Source organism: Nicotiana tabacum, chromosome 24, assembly GCF_000715075.1.
Source record: "Nicotiana tabacum cultivar K326 chromosome 24, ASM71507v2, whole genome shotgun sequence".
In the NCBI taxonomy this organism is placed as follows: Eukaryota; Viridiplantae; Streptophyta; class Magnoliopsida; order Solanales; family Solanaceae; genus Nicotiana; species Nicotiana tabacum.
This window is the reverse complement of record NC_134103.1, coordinates 108061188-108080426: the sequence shown is the minus strand read 5'-3', so window position 1 is coordinate 108080426 and position 19239 is coordinate 108061188. Positions and strand designations below refer to the sequence as shown.

Genomic DNA, 19239 nt, shown 5'->3' with positions numbered 1-19239 from the left:
AAGAAGTGCATTGCTAAATCTTCTTCTGACTCCTAACCAAACTAATTAATGCCCAGTGATATAAATTTTGAAAATTGTGTTCTTGCTCATATAGTTGCTACCACTATTCCCCCTAAAACAATATCCTTAAGTAGTGGGTTCTTTCTAGGTAGAGGGGTAAAATGGAAGGTCAGTGTGGAAATTTTATCTTGGGTAATGTGAGAATTAATAACTCAAAAAATTATATCATTGATGTGCATTAACTATAATACAAGTACCCCTATTTATAACTATACACAATACCTATAATACTTCTATTCCAAGTAGGACTATGCTTATTTACATAACAACTAACTAGCACTCCTCCTTAAGACGGTGCATATATTTTCTACTCTATCTCAAAGAGACACCTTTTTAGTCTACTGCCTTTTTACCAAGAACAAAGCGAAAGATAAGGGCACGGAAGATATGCCTGAGTGCATCAAACAACTCTTGGAGGAGAACAAAGGCAGCATACCAGATGAGTTGCCTATCCGTCTACCACCGAGGCGGTAGATAGACCATCAAAATGAGTTGGAAAGAAAACTGTCCTCTTGGGTAATCAATTTCATGATTGAGAATGTTGATGACCTCTCAATTATTCCTTATCTGTATGGTAATCACTCGTCTTCTTGAAGTACACAACATATCTTTCTTAAACTTTTCCTGTCTCACCATCACTAAGTGTTACAACTCTAGAGCTTTTGCTAGCATAAGCTATGTTGTTATCGATGGGTTCTGGGTAAAGAAACAAGAATATGAACCTAAAGTTGTCCCGTCCAGTTCCAAAGTTAATTTTTGTCTCATTCGGCCTAGTATGCATGGCCCAGACCTCTTGGAAAACTTATCCAGTATTGATGAAAAACTGTCTGTCATCAAAGATTTGCTCTCCACCACTCAGACCACTGTTGGCTAAATCCACGACATTCAAAAGAGATGGAATTTGACGTGTCCAAGGTTTTTGTCATGCTTCAAAAGATTGCAGAAGATGTTGTGGGAGCTTTCAAAGAGGTCCACGATCGAATTGATGGAATTTATGTCACTATGAATGCTAGCTTCTATCGTCTTAAAGATGACATCTGCAATATTTTAACCTATTTTCTGTGTCACTAGTATGTCTTGATTTGGTGTTTCAAACAATTATTTTTGGACGGGTGATCCAGTCAACTACATGTAATATTTAGGACAATTATCTGAATATTGCTGCAGGAACTAGTTAAACTAGTTAAATATTATTGCTATTTGTTATTTTATCTGTGATTTCTCTATGCTTTTTGATTGATGCCAAAAAGGGGAGAAAATAATAGCTATTTTGTTATAGCTAGCAGGAGTTCACTAACTAAGGGGGAGCAGCCAAAGTGGACTGACTCAAGAAGAGCTACCAAAAGAAGAGACTAGCTCTCTTGTGCTAACTCAGAGGGAGCAGCCAAAGTCAACTGACTCAAGAAGAGCTACCAAAGTCGACAAGTCGACTATATCAAGAAGATCTACCAAAGTCGACTACTCTTGAGTAACTAATTCAAGGGGAGTAACCAAATTTGACTGCACTTCAGAGAAGTTGACAGGAGTTCTAAAACAGGGAAGTTGAATTGCTTCTATGCTATTCTTATGTTATTTTGTCATAAAAAAAAAGGGGGAAGATTATTATATCTTTGTTTCAATGATAAAAAATAACATTATCTTGTAGGAATCCAAAATAAAAAGAAGATTCAACGCAAGAAAGCAAGGCGGAAAGAAGGAAACGGATAGCATCAATCAAGTGAAGAAGGAAAAGGGAAGCATCAGTTAAGTGAAGGGAGACCAAATTCGTGCAGATTTTTACGGGATAAGAAGATCTTCAATCAGCAGTCAATCAGCAAAATCATCTCCAGAAGAAAAGAAACAAGACTTTATCAAGAAGTCAATCAAATCTGAAGATCCGCATGAATACCAATCACATGCTTGATTGGAAAGCAATCAATCTTCACGCGTGTATCAAGGGTCAGTTGGTATTAAGCTCCATCCTTATTCTTGGAAGGAATCATTCGAGATTCACTCCAAGGATCAATTCTTTTGAGTTGCCAATATCTCATCAATCAAGTCCATTGTCACAATCTATAGTCGAAGATCCGGAAGGAGAATATATACTTTTGTATGACCAACTTCGAGCTCTTTGTTATACTCTAAACAAGTATTGTAATGTCGATTTGATTTACTGTGTAATTACTGGAGAGAAGAAAGAGAGAAAAATAGTGGTGAGATATTGTATCAAAAAAATTGAGAATTTACTTAGTTTAAGAAAGCACTTGGTGTGTTCTTAACTCATATACACAAGTGTACAAAGAATTTCAAGGAGTTTCGAGAACTCTCTTTCAACCCAAGGGGACTGGATTAGGATTTACATTGAATCTGAACCAATATAAAAATATCCGATGTCATTTAGTTTTCTGCACTTTACATTCTGCACTTACTATTTAATTTTGATCGAACCTCTAGTCTACTAATTGATAAACTAGTCGACTATCAAGCTAAAACAAAAAAGGGCTACAATTCAACCCCCCTCTTATACTTTCACAGTAGGCCCAAACTCACTTCTTGTGGACCTTGGAACTTCAAACAATCGTGATAGGCCCGTGATAATGCCTTGGGGCTTGTTTAAATCTTAAATATAGGCCCACCTGACTAGTTATCCCAACTTAACACCACGTATCCCCAATTCAAATGAAACTCATCAACTAAACACTTGAGCATAATAGTACTGGTGAATCACGACTGGTCATTGTCTAATTCTAAATATATAACCATTAATTAGAAAAACAAATAGCTAAGCAATGTATTGTTTCAGAAATCCTAATTAACAAACTTAATACTAACATGTAAATTAAGTTCAACAGCTAAACGATCATGATGAATTGAAACTCTGATAAATTAATTAGCTAATTAGAGGAAATCGATGATTGAACATAGAAAAACCTGACATACAATTCAGAGATAAAAAATTATTTCAATATGTAAAAAAAGGGAAGAGAAAGGATTGGATTTTATCTAAAACAATCGTAGCTAACCGAATAAGATCAAGTTCTGACTAGCAGGGGTCATGTTCACATAAGCACTGCTCGGATTTCAAAATACAACCAATGCTACAAGTGAACATGGCCATTGAGAGCCGGAAAACTAAATTAAATGGATAGTTCCATGGATTCTGGCTGGTCAACGGTGAGTTTTTGCAAAAGTGAGGCCAAACCTGACGAAGGTTGCCTACGTATCTCGCCGAATTGTGAGAATTAGACCCATGTAATTCGATCAGTTTCCGCCCACACGAATCTTTTTTTGAAAATCTCTATCTACTTTTCAATACCTTTTGAGGAAAAATTTGACACACTTTGATTTTTCGACACAAGAATTTCATGAAAACCGGGTGAATTTTACTCACTTATTTTTCTTCTTTTCTTCCCGTTATTCAAGATAGCTAGTCAATATGCAAGTCCACTAAATAATGTACAAGTAGCACGTAAGATGCACTTTATGGTCTTTAAAAATAGGTACACATGCTCCAGACAGATCCAACTCCTATGCTGAGTTCCCAAAAATCAAATACATGTGATGCAGACAAGCAATCCTACTAGGGATCTGGCATGTGGTTTGTTTTTCTAGGTTTAAATTTTAAAGGGAAAGGTGTCTAGAGTTACTAACTCGAGCCGAGGGGCGACGTACCGGGAGCATAGAAGTCTACCCGACTTTGTAACTGATCTGATCCTGTCCTAAATGTCTGTGACTTTTCTAACAGAAAAGGGGTACGCATACGTGCGCCCCAATAGATTTAGAAGACTAATAGGGGGAAGCGTAAGAAGACAATTTATATAATTCATGTAATATCAAAGCAGTAAGTGAGCGGCAATTAGTACATTAGTCCCAAGAACATAATAATACGCAAACGGTAAAAGCCAAGTATAAATTACACTACAAGCTTGAATTCTGAACCCTGAACCAAAGATTTTGTGTTCGATCCGCAATGGAATCATCAAAGCTGTCACACCTCCTTTTTTTGGGACTGAAAGGAGTTCTTTCAATTGAAGTGACATTATTTGAGAAAGATTTATTTTATTATTTTTAAGGAGCCGCCACTTGGAATTAGGTAATTTTGGTGTTTCATGTCACCAATTTATTAATCCCTAATCAAGGAAAGTTTTGACACCAGATATGGTCTCAAACACATAATACTGTGTAAGGAATTCTATTGATCGGGAGAAGGTGTAAGGAACTCCCCGAGAACCTTGGTTCTAACATGACCGCTTAATAAATTTACACTTAGCTTAAACTAACTCAGAATATTTTATGTCTTAAGGATTTTATGAATTTTTGCCATTACTCCGCTTTTGTTTTGCTTTATTTATTGAGTTATAGAATTTACCTTGAACAGGTCACGCATACGTGCACTTGTCGTGTTTGTGTGGTAAAGATCATGTTACGTGTACATATTCATGATTAATAACACTTATTATTATTATTAAAAGAATTAATTTATAAAGTCGCGCGAAAGCACAGTTGGATTTTTTATTTTATGGATTATAGCTATGTTGTACGAACGTGCACATAGCAACGATAGTTGATTTAATTTAATCGCACTTAAAATCATACTAGCGTGTTTATGAGTTATTTTGTAACGACTCGACCAGTCGTTTTGAGCTATAGCATGTCATTCGGTGGTTTGAACCTCGAGTAGCTTCACATTATTCATTATGACTCGTGTATGTGATTGGTTTTGATTTTCGAGACGTTCAGAGTTGATTCGGAAGAATTATTTTGAATTCGGAAGCTTTAAGTTGGGAGAGTTAACTAATGTTTGACTTTTGAGTAAACAACCTCGAAATCGGGATTTAAAGATTCCAATAGGTTCGTAAGGTGATTTTAGACTTGTGTGTATGTTCGGGTTGAGTATCGGGTAGTCCGGGAGCAATTCGGCGCTTATTGTCCAAAATTTGCATTTTGAAGGTCTTTGAATTTGCTAAGTTTGAATTGGAGTGAACTTTATTGTTATCGGATTCCAATTGGTATTCCAAGCCTTGGTACAGGTTCGTGTTGTCATATTGGACTTGTGTGTGAAATATGGTTCCATTCCGAGGTGTTTAAGAGTGATTCGGATACTTGAGTTGCATACTAGTTATGTTTCCGAAAATGAGTTGACCAAGGTCAAATAGTGGACTTAACGATCTCAGATTCATGATTTAAAATTTTCAACAGATTTGTATGATGATTTTGAACTTGTTCGCAAGTTTTGGTTATGTTCCGATGAGTTTCGGATGGGTTTGGGTTGTGTCGCGCTTTTATTTGATGTTTCGGCGTCATTTCTTTGGGCATAAAGGGTACCATATTTAGAAAAAGACCTTTGATATGTGATTAGATCAAACCATTATATCTATATCGTACTTATAGAACCATATCAACAAGAATCATCGAATTCTGAGGTTGTACGAGAGAGTTATACCCATTTCCTTGTCGGGAAAGATTGCTGGTTTGTGGTGTGAATTTTTGTTCTCGCGAAAGCTAGAGAGATCCCGCGAATGTGAAGAAGGAATTATGGGTTGATCGGTCAATACAAAAAATTTCTCTTTGCGAACGAGAGATGTCTCGCAAAGGCAAAGAACAAAAATCACATGGGCAGTGTTTTAAAATGGCAAACCGAGCATTTTAGTATTTTGAGCATATCTTGAGTTCGAGAGATCCGTTTGAGGTGATTTTTGCGGGTTGTTCTCGTCTAAATAAGGGGGTAAATATCTAACCTTTATTTTTATATTTTCCCTTGATTATTTTCGTTGCTTAGTATTTTTATCCATGTTTGAATTGTAGAAATTGGGATTTTAAGCCCCAAAGTAGAGAAATAGTAAATCCTTGATTTATGTGTCAATTCGAGGATGAAAGTGGATAATTTTTTGGATATAGACAATATAAGTTATGGATAATATTTATTTTTGATAATTTTCGAAAGCCAGGCACGCGGGCCTATGATTGATTTTTGTTGACTTTTCGTGCGAGGTTGAGAATTGTTTTTAAATGATAAATTTTAAGTTCTTGAGTATGTTTTGATTGGGTTGCATGTTGTTTGGCTAGTTTCGGATTGTTTGGCATTGTGAGGAGTTAGAAAGGCGTTGGAGCCGGTTATCAAATTTCGGAGCAAGGTAAGTCTCCTATCTAAACTTGTGAGGGGGAATTTATCCCGTAAGTATTATATTTGTTATGTGTTATATGTTATGGGAGCTACGCACGTATGAGGTGAGTATCCGTACGTAAGCTAGAATTCATGATTAGGTCCGGGTAAACTTAGACTCACGCCATGCTTTAATTACAACAATTGAGTTATCCTTACCTATTTAATTGCTTTAATTTATATTTAACCTGAGACTAGACTTGCGTAGAGTATCAGACTTGCTATTTTAGATATTTGACGAGCTACTTGATTAGCGGTGGAAAATTGTACTTCCCCTATGGATTTCTCCCGCGTTGTGCTTAATCATCGAAAAGTTTTCTAGAATTTCATAACTCACACGTATATTCGTGAGTGGGGTCAAGGACCCGTTAAAGTTTCATATTCTAATAGGATCTGGCCATTCTCCTCGGTAAGATTATTGTAATACACTCTTATGGGATCAGGCCGCTCGTCTCGACAGGATATTGTAACACACTCTTATGGGATCGAGTCGCTCGCCTCGGCAGAATCGTGCAAAATATTTGATAAGAATTCAGTGTACCCGTGAGTTTTTCTGACTTGAGATGTGACGTTTTATATGGTGTTGGCCATTATGTATTCCATTCGAGGTAGTATTCGATTATTAAGGACCTCGTGTTTATTCTTCTGTTAAAGATCGCATTATGCACTTATATATGTTTTGTTGTTTTACCTGCTATGCCTCATATCTGTTTACTTTCATTATACCTGATTTATTGGACCACTAGTAAGTGTCGATGTAGACCCGTCATTATTATTTCTCTGTGGTTAGGCTAGATACTTACTGGATATGCATTAATTTATGTACTCATGCTACACTTCTGCACTAATTGTGCAGGTGTTGAGACATGTATTTTTAGTGGTCATCTTGGCGCATAGACATAGTTGCTGAGGGAACTTTATGGTGAGTTACATTCTATTCTATGATCCGCAGCACACGGAGTCTCTATCATATTCATTTATTTTATCATGTCTATTTTACATTCCAGACAGATGTTGTATTAGTATTGTACTCCCTAATAGATGCTCATGTACTATAACACCAAATTTTGGGGATTTAGATTTTGCTCATGGTTGTATTCTATTATGATTTTGGGATTATATTTTGGCCACATTCGAATATTTAAAATAATAACATCTATACTTTTAATGAAAAGGAACAAACTTTCACTCTTTATTTCTTTAATTGTTTTGAAGTGTATTTTGGATTTACTATGGACATATGGATTTAATCATTGGCTTGCCTAATAGTAGCGTTGGGCGCCATCACAACCTACGGTGGGTTTTGGGTCGTGACAGTTTGGTATCAGAGCACTTGGTTCATTTAGGTCTCACGAGTCATGAGCAAGTCTAGTAGAGTCTTGCAGATCGGTACAGAGACGTCTGTACTTATCTTCGAGAGGCTACAGGGCTTTTAGGAAGAACTTTCCTTTCTTGATTCCTTGCCGTGCGATTTGATTTTGGTTAAATCTTATGTCTTCAATTCGTTCCTACTCATTCGAACACGATGTTGAACACTCGATATCAGTTGGGCATCGAGAAGTTGTGATGGTGCTACAGGTGAGTTGCAAGAATTTTTCCCCTACGTTATGAGGGCAAACTATTGTCGTTGCCTCGTAGTAGGGTGTTTAGTCATTTCAGTCCAGTGTTGGTGTTACCCACGAATTCAGGGCTATACAAAGTATATTATGATGATCATGTGTTGTCATCACGCAGTATTGGTATGAACGGTAGGGTATTTGCTTATGCATTGCGACAGTGAGTGCTTCAGGAGAAGGGTTGTTCGGTTTGTGATTGGAAGATTCGGCATTAAACTCCAGCGCATGAGATGCAATTGGGCCAGGGATGTTCTAGTTTTGGTTAAAGGAGTAGAAAGTTTTGACATCTCCGAACTTGGTGGAATTCTTGTTTGTGTTGTGGTGTCGTCATCTTATTTGAACGCACTAAGGCTCATCGTTATGATAGTCTTCATTTGTCTGCCTTTGGGGCACAGTGTTATGAAATAGTACCTAAGAAACAATTATCGGAGACGACGATGTGTTGCGACTTCAGAATCGAATCAGAGTTTCCAGTGTTGATGGTACGATAGAGATGATCCCTGAGGTGGATTCTATACTTAGGGATTATGAATGTGACGAAAAGGGGCTTGATCGGAATGTAGGAAAATGTGAATATTTGATTATCGTTTTGGAATGCAATATGGCTTCGAGTTTTAAACATATTATTGGACTTATGGTTGATGTTAATAAATAGATAGATTCTTATGGCTGGCGGATGAGTGTGGACCCAGGGAGATTGACTGATTTAATAATGGATATAACTATGGCAATGTCATTAGGGATGCAAATATGAGGTTACACAGGTGGGTTATCTCCTATGAGAAGGTTAGGGATTACATAATTTCTCGTAAAGTTCCTATGAAGAGTTCTACTTTATATCCAACATGAAACATCTATTACGATATGGGCTTGGATCGCGTGAAGAAGAGGGTGTGACTATTAAGAGGTTGAGAATGTGTTTGGGGCCAGTAATTTATGGCGTTTTATGATTAGTACAATAAGAGCTTATGAGAAATTTCACTGAGTAACGGTGTGAGGTCAGGGTAACTAGGGGGAGAAGTCATTGTGGGTCCTTGAGTTTAGCCAAGGACTGAATGTCTAAATCTAGTGGCCTCTCCTCCGCTGAAATGAATGCCAAACTACCCATACTCTCCGCCTTTCTGCTCAAGGCACCTGCAACTACATTCGCCTAGCCCGGATGATAAAGGATGGTAATATCATAATCCTTTAGTAACTCAAGCCACATGCGCTGCCTCAAATTGAGAGCCCTCTGCTTGAACAAATGTTGCAAGCTGCAATGATCGGTGTAAACCTCACAGGATACCCCATAAAGATAATGCCTCCAAATTTAAGTGCATGAAAAATCGTGGCCAACTCCAAATCATGAACAAGGTAATTCTTCTCATAGGGCTTCAGCTGACGTGAAGCATATGCAATAACTCGCCCTTCCTGCATCAATACACAACCCAGACCAACGCGTGAAGCGTCGCAATACACAATATACATCCCTGAACCGGAAGGCAACACTAACACTGGTGCTGAAGTCAATGCGGTTTTGAGCTTCTGAAAGCTTGCCTCACAATCATCGGACCATAAGAATGGAGCACTCTTCTGGGTCAATCTAGTCAAAGGTGACGCAATAGATAAGAAGCCCTCCACAAACTTACGATAATAACCTGCTAACCCCAGGAAGCTCCTGATCTCAGCCGTTGTGGTAGGACGAGGCCAACTCTGAACTACCTCGATCTTTTAGGGGTCTAACCTAATGCCCTCACCTGATACAACATGCCCCAAGAATTCCACAGAATCCAACATAGCATACAGCTTCTACTCTCGCAAGGTCTGAAGCACCACCCTCAAATGCTGCTCGTGCACCTCCATGCTACATACGTAGATCAAAATGTCATCAGTGAAGACAATGACAAGTGAATCAATGAATGGCATGAACACCCGGTTCATCAAATCCATAAATGCCACTGGGGCATTAGTCAAGTCGAAGGACATCACTAGAAACTCATAATGGCCATATCTAGTCCAAAAAGCCGTCTTAGGAACATCCGAATCCCAAATCTTCAACTGATGGTGTCAAGACCTGGTGTCACATGTGTATGAGCGCTAGTAGATTATACATAACTCTAACTACTGTCTGAAATGAAAATAGAGACTCTAGGTGCTGCTGAACGGCTCAGAAAGCTGCTCACCACTAGGCCTCCGGGTAACAGGGATGCGCGTCGGTATGATCGCCAGATGCACAGGCCTCAGATCATGCACGGTTAGTGCAGAAGTGTAGCGTGAGTACATAAAAACATGTACCCAGTAAGTATCAAGTCTAACCTCGAAGAAGTAGTGACAAGGGGTCGACATCGACACTTACTATGTGATAACAATAAAAATACAGAAGCTCTAAATTAGCATGGGTTATGTAAATAACAATAATAACACAATAACGAGCGAAAAATATATATAGCCTTTTCACAGATAATAAATCCCAAATAAATTCCTATCTTTGCAAAATTTCAACCTCTCAAACCATGAAATGATATCAAATAAATAATTAAACTCCAAGTATTATCATGCACGATTATGCCGAGGTCGTACGGCCCGATCCAGAATAACGTGTACACTGTCGAGGGTCGTGCGGCATGAACCATAGATGCATCTATCTACTGCCGAGGCATTCGTCTTGCTCCACAAGAAGAGAGGATAATTTATAAACATTTGGCTTAAAAGTTATTACAATGCTAATACACAATATAACACAATTTCCATTAACAGTCAAGTAATCCGCTCAAAATTCAAGTAATTGAAATACGGTCTTTTACAATTCCTCTAACAAGTTCCAATATAATTTAGGCACTTTAATTAACAAGTAGGGTGCAAACATTACAAATAACTTCTTATTTAGGTCCTAAACTACCCGGACATAAGCATAAATAGTAACTACGTACGGACTCTCGTCATCTCGTGCGTACGTAGCCCCCACAATTAGAGGTAAATATTAATTTAAATAACTTATGGGTAAATTCCCTCTTACAAGGTTAGGCAAGAGACTTACCTTGTCTCAAAGCTCGCTTTCCGTCCTCAAATTCACCCTAAAGCCTCAACTCGATGTCGAAAAATCCGAAATTAGTCAAATATTGCATAAATTAATCAATACATGTTCAAAAGTTTATAATTTAACCATTAGAGTAATTACCCAACCCAAATTGGAAGATTCCTAAAATTGACCCCCGGGCCCACGTGCCCGAATTTTGAAAATCTTTGAAGAAAATCATTACCCATAACCTTACGAACATAAATATATAATGTTCATCATATTCCATAATCATTTTCGTAGTTAAATTCTAGTTTTATCAAAACCTAGGTTTTTCATCTAAACCCATAATTTTCATAAATGTACATGTTAAAATCTATCCATAATCTATGCATTTTACTCACATTAGATAGAAATTACTTACCTCCAAATTGTTAGGTGAAAACCCCTCTCAAGAAGCTCCAACATCGCCCAAAGAATGAGAGAAATGGGTTAGAAATGGCTTAAGTCTCGTAATAAATGAAGCCTTCTGCCTCCAGGACTTTCGCATCTGCGGTCACTGGGCCGCATCTGCGGCACCGCTTCTGTAGAACAAGGTCCGCTTCTGCGGAATTCCTCAGGCCTAGCACTGGCCATTTCTGCGAACGGGATACCGCTTTTGCGGATTGTCAAGCGCATCTGCGGCCCCATCGCACCTGCGAGCTAGGCATCGCAGAAGCGGCATGCGCATATTTCTATGCTTCTGCGGACCACTGTCCAAATGCTCCAAAGCCGCTTCTGCGGCCACAAGATCGCATCCACGGGCTCGCACCTGCTGCCATAAGCTCGCAGGTGCGGGCACACTAGAACTAGTGCACCAGCAGCCCTTTTGAGTCCTAATTCGATCCGTGCATGGTCCAGATTGCACTCGAGGCCCCCGAGGCCTCGTCCAAACATACCAACAAGTTCGTAAATATGAGACGGGAGTTTTTTAACCCTCGAAATGCGAAAAACACCACCAAAACTAAGAATCACACCCCAAACCAAATCGAATCAACTTATGAACTTCAAGTTCTTCTAACTTGCTCCGAACGCGACGAAACATACCTAAACTATTTGGAATGATACCAAATTTTCCTGCAAGTCTTAAATCACCATACGGAAATATTTCCAGGCTCAAAATCCCAAACGGAGCTCGATAATACCAAAACCTACTCCAAACCAAATTTAAAGAACTTTTAAACCTTCAAACCAACTTTTAATATTAAGCGCCGAAATGCTCCCGGGTCATCCAAAACCCGATCCGAACACATTCCCAAGTCCAAAATCATCATATGAACCTATTGGGAACATCAAATCCTAGTTCCGAGGTTGTTTACTAAAAATATTGACTCAAGTAAAACTTAGCCCTTTTTAGCCAACATTAAGGAACCAAGTATTTCGATTTCAACCCGAACCCTTCCAAGCCCCAGACTAACCATCCCCGTGAGTCATAGAATAGTAAAAGCACATACGGGGAATCTTATTTAGGGGAACAGGGATCTAGAAAGTAAAACAATCAGTTGGGTCGTTACATTCTCCACCTCTTAAACAAACGTTCGTCCTCGATCAGGTCTAGAATCATACCTGAAGTGCTGAACGGGCATGATACCTCCGGAGCACAGACACGTGGAAAACCATATGAACTCCCGATAGATTGGGAGGCAAAGAAAGCTCATAAGCAACCTCCCCAACTCGTCTCAATACCTGAAATGGGCCTATAAACCTTGGGCTCAACTTGCCCTTCTTCCCGAACCTCATGATTCCCTTCATCGGTGAGACCTTCAAGAGAACCTTCTCGCCCACCATAAATGATAAATCACGTGCCTTTTGATCCGCGTAACTCTTTTGTCTGGACTGTGCTGTGCGAAGTCACTCCTGAATCAACTTTACCTTTTCCAAGGCATCCTTTACCAAACCAGTACCATATAACTTAGCCTCGCCGGGCTCAAACCATCCGAAGGGCAAACGACATCGCCGACTATATAAAGCCTCAAATGGAGCCATCTTGATGCCAGATTGATAATTGTTGTTGTAAGCAAACTCGGCCAAAGGCAAAAATCGATCCCACTATCCTCCGAAGTCAATCACATATACTCTGAGCATATCCTCCAAAATCTGGATTGTTCGCTCCGACTGCCCATCGGTCTGCAGATGAAAGGCTGTGTTGAGCTCTACCCGAGTCCCCAACACACTCTGTACTGCCCTCCAAAAGTGTGAAGTAAACTGAGGGCCTCTATCTGATATGATGGAAACAGGCACCCCATGTAACCGAACAATATCCTGAATATAAATCTAGGCCAACCTCTCTGAAGAATACGTGGTCACCACCGGAATGAAGTGCGCTGACTTGGTCAACCTGTCGATAATGACCCAAATTGCATCAAACTTCCTCAAGGTCCGCGGCAACCCAACTACGAAGTCCAAAGTAATGCGCTCCCATTTCCACTCAGGTATAGTCATCTGCTGAAGTAGTCCACCTGGCCTCTGATACTCATACTTAACCTGCTGCAATTTAGGCACCTCGCTACATACTCAACTATGTCCTTCTTCATCTGTTGCCACCAATAATGCTGCCTCGGGTTGCAATACATCTTTGTAGCACCTGGATAAATAGAATATCGAGAATTGTGTGCCTCCTCTATGATCTTCTCCATCAAGCCATCAACATTAGGAACACATAGGCGACCCTGGAGTCGTAGAATAACATCCTCACTGATAGTAACCTCCTTGGCACCTCCCTGCAGTACCGTCTCTCTAAGAGTCAACAAGTGCGGATCATCAAACTGGCGAGCCTTGATCTGCTCGAATAGTGAAGACTAGGCGACGTCGCATGCAAGAACTCAGCTGGGCACTAAAATATCCAGCCTCACAAGTCTGTTAGCCAAGGACTGAATGTCCAAAGCTGGTGGCATCTCCTCCGCTGAAATGAATGTTAAACTACCCATACTCTCCGCCTTTCTGCTCAAGGCATCTGAAACTACATCCGCCTTGCTCGGATGATAAAGGATAGTAATATCATAATCCTTTAGTAACTCAAGCCACCTGCGCTGCCTCAAATTGAGATCCTACTACTTGAACAAATGATGCAAGCTGTGATGATCGGTATAAACCCTATAGGACACCCCATAAAGATAATGCCTCCAAATCTTAAGTGCATGAACAATCGCGGCCAACTCCAAATCGTGAACAGCGTAATTCTTCTCATGGGGCTTCAGCTGACGTGAAGCATATGCAATAACTCGCCCCTCCTACATCAATACACAACCCAGACCAACGCGTGAAGCGTCGCAATACACAATATACATCCCTGAACCGGAAGGCAACACTAACGCTGGTGCTGAAGTCAATGCGGTCTTGAACTTCTAAAACCTCACCTCGCAATCATCGGACCATTGGAACGGAGCACCCTTCTGGGTCAATCTAGTCAAAGGTTCCGCAATAGATGAGAAGCCCTCCACAAACCGACGATAATAACCTGCTAACCCAAGGAAGCTTCTGATCTCAGCCGTTGTGGTAGGATGAGGCCAACTCTGAACTGCCCTGATCTTTTAGGGGTCTAACCTAATGCCCTCACCTGATACAACATGCCCCAAGAATTCCACAGAATCCAGCATAGCATACAGCTTCTACTCTCGCAAGGTCTAAAGCACCACCCTCAAATGCTGCTCGTGCTCCTCCATGCTACACACGTAGATCAAAATGTCATCAATGAAGACAATGAAAAGTGAATCAATGTATGGCATGAACACCCGATTCATCAAATCCATAAATGCCACTGGGGCATTAGTCAAGTCGAAGGACATCACTAGAAACTCATAATGGCCATATCTAGTCCGAAAAGTCATCTTAGGAACATCCGAATCCCGAATCTTCAACTGATGGTACCCCGATCTCAAGTGGATCTTAGAGAACACCCTGCAACTGGTCAAACAAATCATCAATATGCGGCAACGGGTACTTGTTCTTAAGGGTAATTTTGTTCGACTGGCGGTAATCAATACACACCCGCATAATCCCATCTTTCTTCTTCACAAATAACACTGACGCACCCTATGGTGATACACTCGGTCTGACGAACCCCTTTGCTAGCAACTCTTCTAGTTGTTCCTTCAATTTCTTTAACTCTCTCGGAGCCATGCGGTATGGTGGAATAGATATAGGCTGGGTACCTGGAGCCAAGTCAATACAGAAATCAATATCACGATCTAGTGGCATGCTTGGAAGATCAGAGGGGAACACATTGGAGAACTCCCGGACCACAGGCACTGAATCAATCGTCGGAGTCTCTATGGTCCTGAACATAAGCTAGATAATCCAAACAACACTTCTCGACCATGTGTCGAGATTTTAGAAAAGAAATAGCCCGACTAGATGCACTGACAGACGAACCCCTTTACTCCAGTCTAGTCAACTCTGGCATCGCCAAGGTAACGACCTTGGCATGGCAATAAAGAATGGCATGATATGTAGATAACAAGTCCATGCCCAGGAAGATCTCAAAGTCGGTCATTTCGAGCAACAGAAGATATGTTCTGGTCTCATAACCACAGAATGTAACAATGCAAGACCGATAGATCTGATCTATAACAACAAAATTGCCCACTGATGTGGACACATAAAAAGGAATACCTAAGGACTCACGAGGAACACCCAAGAAATGAGCAAACAAAGATGAAACAGATGAATATGTAGACCCTGGATCAAATAGTACCAAAGCATCCCTACTGCAGACAGAAATAATATATGTGATCACAGTATCTGAGGCCACTACATCTGGTCTGGACAGAAAAGCATAGAACCTAGCTGGAGCGCCACTTGACTGACCTCCACCTGGTTGGCCTCCACCTCTAGGACGGCCGCTACCCACCTGCCCTCTGCCTTTGGGTGGTCGGACGGCTGCTGGGACAGCTGGTGCTGGAATCATAGGATGCTGACCATGCTGCAATATCGTGCCCCGAAGCCTAGGGAAGAACCTCCGCACATGACTGAGATCCCCGCACTCGAAACAACCTCTCGGTACGGTGGACTGTTGACTATAAGTCGACCTGATGGCCTGAATACCCTCTGGAGGAACCCTGAATAGATGGTGGATGGTAAGAACTTTATGGCATGGCACTGAAATAAGGTCGCACTGGAGCACCCCGAGGAGGCGGCGGTGCTGGATATGTGGGCTTGCTAGACTGACACCTCACAAACTAGCCTCTGCCCCCAGCCGGGGCACCTCTGAACTCTCCAGAATAACGAAACAGCTTATCCCTCATAGCCTGCTCCCGGCTACACTGACGTGCACCCTCGATTCTCCGAGCTATCTCCACAACTAGATCCTAAGAAGTCCCCATCTCAACCTCTCGGGCCATAGTGGCCTGAATACCGGAGTGCAAACCTGCAACAAACCTCTGCACTCTCTTTGAGTCGGTAGGATGTATCATAAGTACATGGCGAGACAACTCAGAGAATCTCGCCTCATAGTCGGTCACTGACATCTGACCCTGCTGGAGCTGCTTGAACTGAAACCGCAACTCTTCTCTCTGAGATGGCGTAATATACCTATCCAGAAAAATACGGGTGAACCGGTCCCAAGTCATGGGAGGAGAATCTGCTGGTCTGCCAAGAAGATAGGACTGCCACCATCTACGGGCCCTGCCCTCCACCTAAAAGGTGGTAAAGTCCACCACGTGGGACTCCAATATCCTCATGTTGTGCAGTTTGTCCCTGCACCGATCAATAAAGTCTTGGGGTCCTCATGTCGCTCACCTCCAAAGATAGGAGAATGAAGCCTGATCCATCTGTCCAATAGCTTCTACAGCTCGCCAGCCGCAGCTAGTCTGGGCTCCGGAATAGTTGTTGCTACTGACTGGGCTCCGCCCATGGGTAGTATGCCCGGGGTCTGATATATGCCCGGGGTCTGATATACGGTAGTTGCATGCCCTGTAGCCTGAGCAGTAGGGGTCTATGCTCCCCCTCCCGCCTGAGATGTGGCTGGGTCCACTGGAAATAAACCAGCCTGAGTCATAGAATCCATGAACCACAGCATACAGCCCATGACCTCCTAGAATCCTGGTGCTGACATGAAATCCACCGGGACTGGATCTGCTACAGGTACCTTATCCTGCTCCTCAATAATAGGATCCTCTACTGGATCTACCGGTAGCATAACTGGAGCAACTCTAGGACGCCCCCGTCCTCTACCACGAGTTGGAGCCCTCCCTCGGCCTCTAACAACAGGGGGAGCAGCCCCTCCATGATCGGGTACATCTGCCACCGCGCGTTCTCACCATCTGTGAGGGTATAAGAGAAATATGCTTAGCACAACATCAACTACATGATAGGAGATGAAGAATGAGTAGTTTCCTAATACCCTATAGCCTCTCGAAGATAAGTACGGACGTTTCCGCACAGATCCGCAAGACTCTATTAGGCCTGCGCATAACTTGTGAGATCTACGTGAATCTAGTACTCTGATACCATGTTCTCACGACCCAATTCTCCTATAGGCCGTGATGGCACCCAGCGCCACCGCTAGGCAAGTCAACAGTGAACTACCCACGTGATTTCTCTTTTTAATAAGTTTCCAAGTAATTAAATTTTCCTTAATTAAAAGATTAAGAAACAACATATTTAAATAAATAAAACAAAAGCAGCTGAGTGAAATCATAACCATAGTAATAATCCAAAACCATAAAGTCTGCTAGTGTATGCCAAGACATGGTGTCACGAGTGTATGAGCATTAGTAGATTATACAAAACTCTAATTACTGTCTGAAATGGAAATAGATAGAAAATAAATGCAAAAGAGAGACTCTAGGTGCTGCTGAACGGCTCAGGAAGCAGCTCACCACTAGGCCTCGGGGTAACGGGGATGCGCGCCGGTATGATCGCCAGATGCACCTACCTCAGATCATGCACGGTTAGTGCAGAAGTGTAGCGTGAGTACATAAACAACATGTACCCAGTAAGTATCAATCCTAACCTCGAAGAAGTAGTGACGAGGGGTCGACATTGACACTTACTATGGGCTAACAGTAAAAATACAGAAGCTCTAAATCAGCATGGGTTATGTAAATAACAATAATAACTCAATAACGAGCAGAAAATATATATAGCCTTTTCACAGATAATAAATCCCAAATAAATTCATGTCTTTGTAAAATTTCAATCTCTCAAGCCATAAAATTATATCAAATAAATAATTAAACTCTAAGTATTATCATGCACGATTATGTCGAGGTCATACGTCCCGATCCAGAATAACGTGTACACTGCCGAGGGTCGTGCGGCACGAATCATAGATGCATCTATCTACTGCCGAGGCATTCAGCCCGCTCCATAAGAAGAGATGGTACTTTATAAATATTTGGCTTAAAAGTTATTACAAGGCTAATACACAATGTAACACAATTTCCATTAACGGTCAAGTAATCCGCTCAAAATTCAAGTAAGTGAAATTCGGTCTTTTACAATTCCTCTAACAAGTTCCAATATAATTTAGGCACTTTAATTAACAAGTAGGGTGCAAACTTTACAAGTAACTTCTTATTTGGGTCCTAAACTACCCGGACATAAGCATAAATAATATCTACGCACCGACTCTCATCACCTCGTGCGTACACAGCCCCCACAATTAGAGGCAAATATTAATTTAAATCATCTATGGGGTAAATTCTCTCTTACAAGGATAGGCAAGAGACTTACCTTGTCTCAAAGCTCGCTTTCCGTCCTCAAATTCACCCTAAAGCCTCAACTCGGTGCCAAAAAATCCGAAACTAGTCAAATGTTGCATAAATTAATCAATACATGTTCAAAAGTTCATAATTTAACCATTAGAGTAATTACCCAACCCAAATTGAAAGATTCCTAAAATTCACCCTCGGGCCCGCGTGCCCGGATTCCCACAAGTCATAACATAGTAAAAGCACATACGGGGAGACTTAGTTAGGGGAACAGGGATCTATAAAGCAAAACGGTCGGTCGGGTCGTTACATTCTCCACCTCTTAAACAAACGTTCGTCCTCGAATGAGTCTAGAATCATACCTGGAGTGCTGAATAAGTGTGGATATCTGCTCCGCATGTCCTCATCAGTCTCTCAAGTTGCCTACTTGTCTGGTTGACCCCTCCACTGGACCTTTATAGCTGAAATCTTCTTAAACCTCAATTGGAGAACCTGTCTGTCAACAATGGAAATTGGCTCCTCCCCATAACCCAAGCTCTCATCTAGTTAACCGTGTTGTAATCTAACACATACGAACTGTAGGCATGGTACTTTCGGAGCACAGACACATGGAAAACTGAATAAACTCACGGTAGACTGGGAGGCAAAGCAAGCTCATAGGGAATCTCCCAAACTCGCCTCAACACCTCAAATGGGCTAATAAACATTGGACTTAGCTTGCCCTTCTTTCTGAAC

The 19239-nt window shown here is 41.2% G+C and overlaps 1 long non-coding RNA gene across 1 annotated transcript; it reads left to right on the top strand.

Annotated features, from left to right (window-relative positions):
* Positions 1–318: 318 nt before the first annotated feature.
* On the top strand, positions 319–2454 carry LOC107809913 (uncharacterized). The gene is made up of 2 exons (XR_001653518.2): positions 319–634; positions 1340–2454. It is a non-coding gene; the product is annotated as an uncharacterized LOC107809913 (long non-coding RNA).
* Positions 2455–19239: the final 16785 nt, after the last annotated feature.